Source organism: Fundulus heteroclitus, unplaced genomic scaffold (genome assembly GCF_011125445.2).
Source record: "Fundulus heteroclitus isolate FHET01 unplaced genomic scaffold, MU-UCD_Fhet_4.1 scaffold_559, whole genome shotgun sequence".
Lineage (NCBI taxonomy): Eukaryota > Metazoa > Chordata > Actinopteri > Cyprinodontiformes > Fundulidae > Fundulus > Fundulus heteroclitus.
The window spans coordinates 64,074-71,288 of record NW_023396988.1 but is presented as its reverse complement, the minus strand read 5'-3'; the positions used below and the strand labels follow the sequence as shown (position 1 = coordinate 71,288).

Sequence of the window (7,215 nt, the reverse complement as noted above, 5' to 3'; positions counted from 1 at the left end):
ACACTTTTTTTTTAATTGAAAATGTTTTCTTTGATTGAAGTAATCTTTTTTGCGTTTGGGGTATACATGGGTAGGACATTTGTGTCTTAATCATTCAATTCCAAAAAAGTTGTTTCAATCAAAAAAAATATTTTCAATTAAAAATAAATAAATTAAATGCAAAAAAAAATTATCCGTCAATAAAAAAGTATTGAAGAGAATGTGTTTTTTCGTTGTTTTTTTTTTTGTTTTTTTTGAAGAAAAAAAAATTGAAGTTCAAAATTTTTTGATTAAATAACTTTTTTTTGAAGAGAAAAAAGTTTTAAAGTTCAATTTTTTTTGATTGAATCTTTTTTTTTAAGTGAAAAAAGTTTTGAAGTTCAGATTTTTTCGTTTGAATCACTTTTTTTTTTGAAGCTCAAAAAGTTTTGAAGTTCAAATTTTTTCGATTGAATCATTTTGACACAAACGTACCGCGGTGGGCGGGTGCTTCTCTATTGGTCAGACATGTTTGATTGACAAGTGTCTAAACCAACGACGTCTTTCTGACAAAGAAGTCTTGTTCGGCACTCCCCAGGCCAGACAGCTTTTTACCAGCAAGAGGGAACAGCGGTGAAGTTGTCGGTAAGTAGATGAAACAGGTTGAAAATAATTGGTGTCATGTTGTTAGCCTATTCTGTTGCTATTTACAATAAATTGTACGCTTACTAACTTAGTTCACGTTGAGGAATGTTTGTAATGGTGTGAGGTTAGATGTCTAAATATTTTCAGACAGGCAAGCAAAGTGGGCGAACCTATGGCCCCCACGCAGCAGCTTGCTATGTGCTAGAGAGCTACTGTGTTACACTGAGTAAAGTGGCCACAGCGCTGCCTGTTTTGTAGATGCTTTTATCTTGAGAGCGGGATATAGGCTGCTTAAGCTGCTGTTAGTCGAGGTGCATGCGTCTCTCCCCCCCATACAGTTATCGCTGGGTCCCGTGTCGGCCAAGTGCCATGTACTGCGCTGGTATGGCAGGCCGTTTTAACATTTATTAGCTTGACTGAATATGTATACCAGACATCTCAAATACATTCCTTCCTAGTCAAAATTTACATTTCAGACATCTACAATAACATTTGTCCTATCTAAAATGAATATTTCAGATATCTTGAATATAATTCAAAGTAGTACAAATTACGTCACTTTCCCCATTCATGTGTATAGGGCTTTTATTTACAGACATCTACAATAACATTCTTCCAATCTAAAATAAACATTCCGGATGTCTAAAACTGAATTCCGACTAGGATGAAATCTAATTTCAGATCTCCATAATCCAGTCAATACTAGTCATCATCATTTCAGATATAAAAAATAAATAAAACATTCTAGATATCCAGATATATAATTCTTGACATCAAAAATATATTTCTACTAGTAGAAATGACATTACATATATCCACTACTGATTATATGACGAATTAAATTGGAATTTCAGATATCTAAAATTTCAATATGCCTATACAAGGTTGTGTTGTGAATTGGCACTATATAAATAACATTTAAATAAATTGAATTGAACTTCTGGTCACAAAAAACCAAAACTTTTAAAATGAGATTATAGAATTGTTACATTACAGTTAATCTTTCTCCTCTTCCCATCTCTCAGAGTTACCCTAAAAGCCATTTTGTCTTAGCTGATCAGTGGAGTGGACATGAGTATTTCTCCAGCCAGCCATCAAATAAACGTCACATATTAGTGCTAGGGTATTTTGTATGTCAGGGTTCGTTTTAATCATGCCTTCCTCATTCTAGTGAATTCAGTCTATTTTAAGCAGAGGAATTTAGTCTTGGGTAGTCATTTAACTAACCATCCTTTTATGTTTCTTCTGCAGCATTGGAAGCAAAGTTGTACTACTTTGTAGCAAAAATTATTACAGTCTGTGTTGTCCGTGGAGGAGTTCCCCAACTTTTTTTCTCAGTCAGCAATTTGCGGGCTTCCAAAGGCCCCTTTCAGACCAGAAGTTCTGCATGATCACAAACTCCGGGAGCAGCTAATCAAGGTATGAGTATAAACTGTCATTTGTCACCTTCAATACTTTTTAAAATGCTTAGTCCTGGATAAGGTGGGCCTACCACAGATGAGGCTCAACAGCCTCTGTGTTAAGTTTGCATGTTCTCCCTGTGTATATGTGGCCCCCTTCAGGCACACCGGTTTCCTTCCATTGTCCAAAGACATGCACTTAGCATGAGTTTATTGGTGAGACTCATGTGTCCGTCCATCCATTTTCAGACCCGCCTAATCCCTGATGGGGTGGCGGGGGTTGCTGGTGCCTATCTCCAGCGGTCACTGGGGGAGAGGCGGGGTGGACTCATGTGTATTCATCTTTATTCAGACAAAAGAAGGTGAAACCACCAATGAGGCTAATTTTGCCGTTGAAGAAGCAGCAGACAGCCTTAGCATCAAGGGTTGCCTTAGGCATGTCCCAAACTGGAGAAATAAGGACTCCCTAGTTCGCTCCGCTGTCAAGTTTATTGTCAACGGACCTATGAGAGTTGCCCACGACCAGTAAAATATTCACACCCTCTTATCTTAACAAAGGTGTTGATGTTGTCATAAGATCTGAGGGGAAAAAATGGGTTCCTCCATGTTTCTGTTAGCATAGTTGTGTTATGGTGCTTTTATCAGTAAGATTGATGGACAGGGATATTAATCTATACTTCTAAAAACCACCAACCATGCCAGAAATCTGGATTTAGTGACAGATTCAGACCTAAATTTTAAAAAACAAGTTAAGGCAATTACAAAATCAGCCTTAAGAATATCAGATGAAATGTGTGATTACTTTGCAGGACCTGGAGAAACTAGTCCTTCATTCATCTGCAGTCAGCCTAATTATTGTAACAGCATGTTTACAGATCTACCATTTAAATATACAGGGGTTGGACAATCAAACTGAAACACCTGGTTTTAGACCACAATCATTTATTAGTATGGTGTAGGGCCTCCTTTTGCGGCCAATACAGCGTCAATTCGTCTTGGGAATGACATAAACAAGTCCTGCACAGTGGTCAGAGGGATTTTAAGCCATTCTTCTTGCAGGATAGTGGCCAGCAGGTCACGACGTGATGCTGGTGGAGGAAAATGTTTCCTGACTCGCTCCTCCAAAACACCCCAAAGTGGCTCAATAATATTTAGATCTAGTGACTGTGCAGGCCATGGGAGATGTTCAACTTCACTTTCATGGTCATCAAACCAATCTTTCACCAGTCTTGCTGTGTGTATTGCTGCATTTTCATCCTGATACACGGCACCTCCTTCAAGATACAATGTTTGAACTAGTGATGGGTCGATGAGGCGTCATGAAGCGTTTCAACACATTGCCAAACTGTATTAATACTGTGCCGATACTGTGTCACTGAACACTGACACCTGCTGGACCTTAAAATCCCTACAGCCAACCTGGTTGACAGAGTTAACTGACACTGATTTGATGACCAAGTATACACAATACAATTTAAATCATTGTATGTTGCATTGCATTATTTTATATTTTCATTTGAATTAAACATATATTTGATTTTTTTTTTTTAGATACAGTCAATAAATAATGTGAACGAGGATGCTTGTGGACTGGCTTTTATATTTATTTATTTATTAAAATTTTTTGCTGCCATGTCCTTTCAATGCCGCCCAACCATAAAGGCGTCTGCCCAACCCATCCATCAGTGGCGCGCTCCGATCAGCACCTGCTGCTCAAAGAGCGAGACTGTGGTACACCATCACACCAGAGTTGCAACATGGTTAAAAATTAACCATTATTAACCGTTACTTTGTTTACAGTTCAACTTGGATTTTATTTACTGCGCAGCATATCTTTGCTGTGCGCAAATGCACACGCGTGCAGCTTAGAGGGAACAGAAACAGTTTGGCGCGTCAGTCAGTTCAAAACAGTTCCTGTATCGGTCACGTGACTTTCCCGTGTCGATACGCGCATCGACACGGGTTTTGCTCTATGAGCTCGACACATGCGCCGACGCATCGGTGTTGCCGGACCCATCACTAGTTTGAACCATTGGATGCACATGGTCCTCCATTCTGGAGGACCATGTGCATCCAATTTGTCCTCTTTTGAACTCTGGTATGTCACCCATAATGTTGTGTGCAGTGCAATATTTTGAGCAAAACTGTGCTCTTACCCTGCTAATTGGACCTTTACACTCTGCTCTTATTGGTTCAATGTGCAATTAATGAAGATTGGCCACCAGGCTGGTCCAATTTGACCATGAAAGCTACCACACTAAAATAAGAGGTGTTTCAGTTTCATTGTCCAACCCCTGTAATAGACAACTGCAGCTCATTCAGCCCTAGCTAAAAACAAACCCTTGGACCACATCAGTCTGGTTCTGAGGTCTTTCCATTGGCTCCCTCACTGTCAGAAGACAGACTTTTGAGTTATGCTGCTGGTCTATAAAGCTCTGATTGTTTTAGGACCAGGATCCATCAGTGGCCTTCTGATCCAACATAAATCCATAAGACCTCTCAGGTCATCTGGATGCAATCTGGATCGGTTCCCATAGTCAGAAGCAGACCTAAAGAAGCTGCATTCAGCTTCTATGCTCCACGTGTCTGGAACAAACTCCCAGACTCAGCTAAAACATTTTTATGTAAATCCAGATTAAAGACCCACCTGTTCTTAGGTCTATAGTTAATATTAGCCTGGCGGTCCACCATGCTAATAATACGCTGAGAAATGCAGAGTGGTCACCACGCCGCGGTGCAGGCAGCCTTTGAAAGCACCCATAATTGTTTTGGTCTACAGACAGTGCTAAAGCACAACCTTGTGTCAAAATAATGCTTATTGTTCCTTTAATAAATTGTTTGTTAATCATGTTTGTTTTTTTATATGTACTTTTTTTAATGTCCTCTGTACCTTGCTTTAAGGTTTTTGTAGAAATTGTCTTGTACATTAGATGTGCTTTAGAAATAAACTTGCCTTGCCTCTTAGGTTTGCAGAGGGCTTCAAGATTCTGGGGCTACTGAAAGAGCTGCAGAAAAACCCAGCGGTTGTTTCTGACATGTCCGTGTGTGAGGAGAAAGCCCTCACTGCCAGGGACATGAGCCACAGTGGCCTATTCTGCTCAGGGCAGCAATCAGCGCGTTCTGGAGAACCAATTGGTCTGCTTTAGGAGTGACTGGCTGATTGACATTAAAGGTCTGTTTTTGCATTTTAGTCAATTTCCATAAATTTAAAATTACTTTGTACAATACATCAGGGGTATTTTTTCCATGTCTAACAGTCGTATTCTTCTATTGTTTTGTCTTATAGAAGAGGAGGATGGTCCACCCTCTCTCTCGATGTTCACCTCTGGAGCCTCTGCCATCCCTCCACTTGGCTTTTCCTGCCAGCCTGAAATCCAGTTTCTGCATGACACCAAGACAATTTACCCAGAAGCCAATACTAGTGTTGTTGTCCTGTTGTATCTGTCGCTGCACTCCTCCTACAAGGCTGTTAGAATATACATGATGGAGGGAATTTTGCAAGCTCCGACCTTTGGAGTTTCTTAAATGATCACGAATGTGACTATGAAAGGTTACGCTGTAAGGTGATGACGGGTTTGCATGTTTGTCCAGCTGTTGTTAATGTTTTACTTAATTTTAAGGTAAAACGTGGTTTTACAAGTCTGAAAAGTGTACCAGTGTTTAAAAAATACTGTTAATATGTTTTTTACTAAAAGCCTTTAGCTGGTCCTGAGGATAAAATATCAGAAGACTGTGCCAGATGATTCAGGTTCTGTCATTAAACTTCTGAAATGGTTTTAGATTTTAACAACTTTCAGGAAGTTGACAAATTGTTATCCAAGACCATCATATGTTCTCTTCTAGGTTTGTCTTTATGGCAATAAAGAAAATACTCAAAATTAAAGTTTGATACATAAAAAAATATTAAACTGAACTTATCATGGCCACTAATGACAAAGAAAAAATAAATAAACAGATATTTTTGCCAAAAGGAGGGAGAAGTTTAACACAAGAAGAGGGCCAAAATAAAAATGTGTTTTTTAAAAGAAAGAGAATGAATTAAAACCGCAAGCGGTGATGAGCGGCCCTCGCAGCAAAGCGCCGCTCTGGCCTATTGGCCACCGCTGGGATTTGCGCACTGCCGGCCGGCCGCCACCGCAGATGCTGTCATGCATTTTGCCCGCCCGTCCACTGGGCGATTCACACGAACGTGTTCGGCAGCGCTCCCCCACGACTCTGGTAAATGTGCCAAAATTTTCTTCAGTTGAATAAAAACGAAACAGAAGTAATAATATTTGGACCAATAGAGGAGAGATCAAAAGTTGACACACAGCTTCAGTCGCTTCAGCTAGGAACCACTGATCAGGCCCGAAATCTTGGAGTAGTAATGGTCTCAGACCTGAACCTCCAAAAGCATCTAAAGAAAGTTACAAGGTCAGCTTTCTATCACCTGAAAAACATTTCCAGGATTAAAGGACTAATGTCTCAGCAGGATCTGGAAAAACTAATCCATGCGTTTATATTTGCAACGGTGCAACGGTGTTTTCACAGGCCTGCCTAAAAAGTGGATCAGACAGCTGCAGCTGATCCAGAACGCTCCTGCCCGCGTCCTCACTAAGACTAAGAAAGTACAGCACATCACCCCAGTTCTAAAGTCCTTCCATGGCTCCCTGTATATCAGAGAATAGACTTTAAAAACTTATGTTCGTCTATAAATCCCTGAATGGCTTAGCACCTAAATACATCAGACTTGTTATCAGTGTATTAACCATCCAGACCATTAAGGTCTTCTGGCTCCAGCCTACTCTGCATACCTAGAACCAGAACTAAACAAGGAGAAGCAGCATTTAGTTCCTATGCTCCACTGATCTGGAACAAACTTCCAGAAAATTGTAAAGGTGCGTAAAGCCTGAGTTCCTTTAAATCAAGATTAAAAACACATTTGTTTAGGATTGCCTTCAACTGTTCTAGTTAACTGAATCACCACTTTTTTGTTCTTTTTTCTATCTACATTTTATTCCTACCTACTTGCTTTTATTCTGTTTTATTTTGCTATATTTTAATCATGTAAAGCACTTTGCATTGTCTTTGTACTGAATTGTGCTATATAAATAAATTTGCCTTGCCTTGCCTTACTGAACAAGACAACTTGGTTTGTGGTTTATTTGTGGTCTCTTGCTGCCACCTGGTGGACAGGTTTGAGCAAATAATGCTGTCAAAAGATTAAAAATAT

At 39.7% G+C, this 7,215-nt stretch overlaps 1 long non-coding RNA gene across 2 annotated transcripts; it reads left to right on the top strand.

Moving 5' to 3' along the window:
* Nucleotides 1-495: 495 nt before the first annotated feature.
* On the top strand, nt 496-6,028 carry LOC118561086. 2 transcript variants are annotated; one of them, XR_004929759.1, is made up of 4 exons: nt 496-603; nt 1,855-2,022; nt 4,969-5,175; nt 5,290-6,028. It is a non-coding gene; the product is annotated as an uncharacterized LOC118561086 (long non-coding RNA). The 2 variants fall into 2 exon arrangements; XR_004929758.1 differs by lacking the exon at nt 496-603 and having other exon boundaries at nt 1,759-2,022.
* The last annotated feature ends 1,187 nt before the right edge of the window (nt 6,029-7,215 follow it).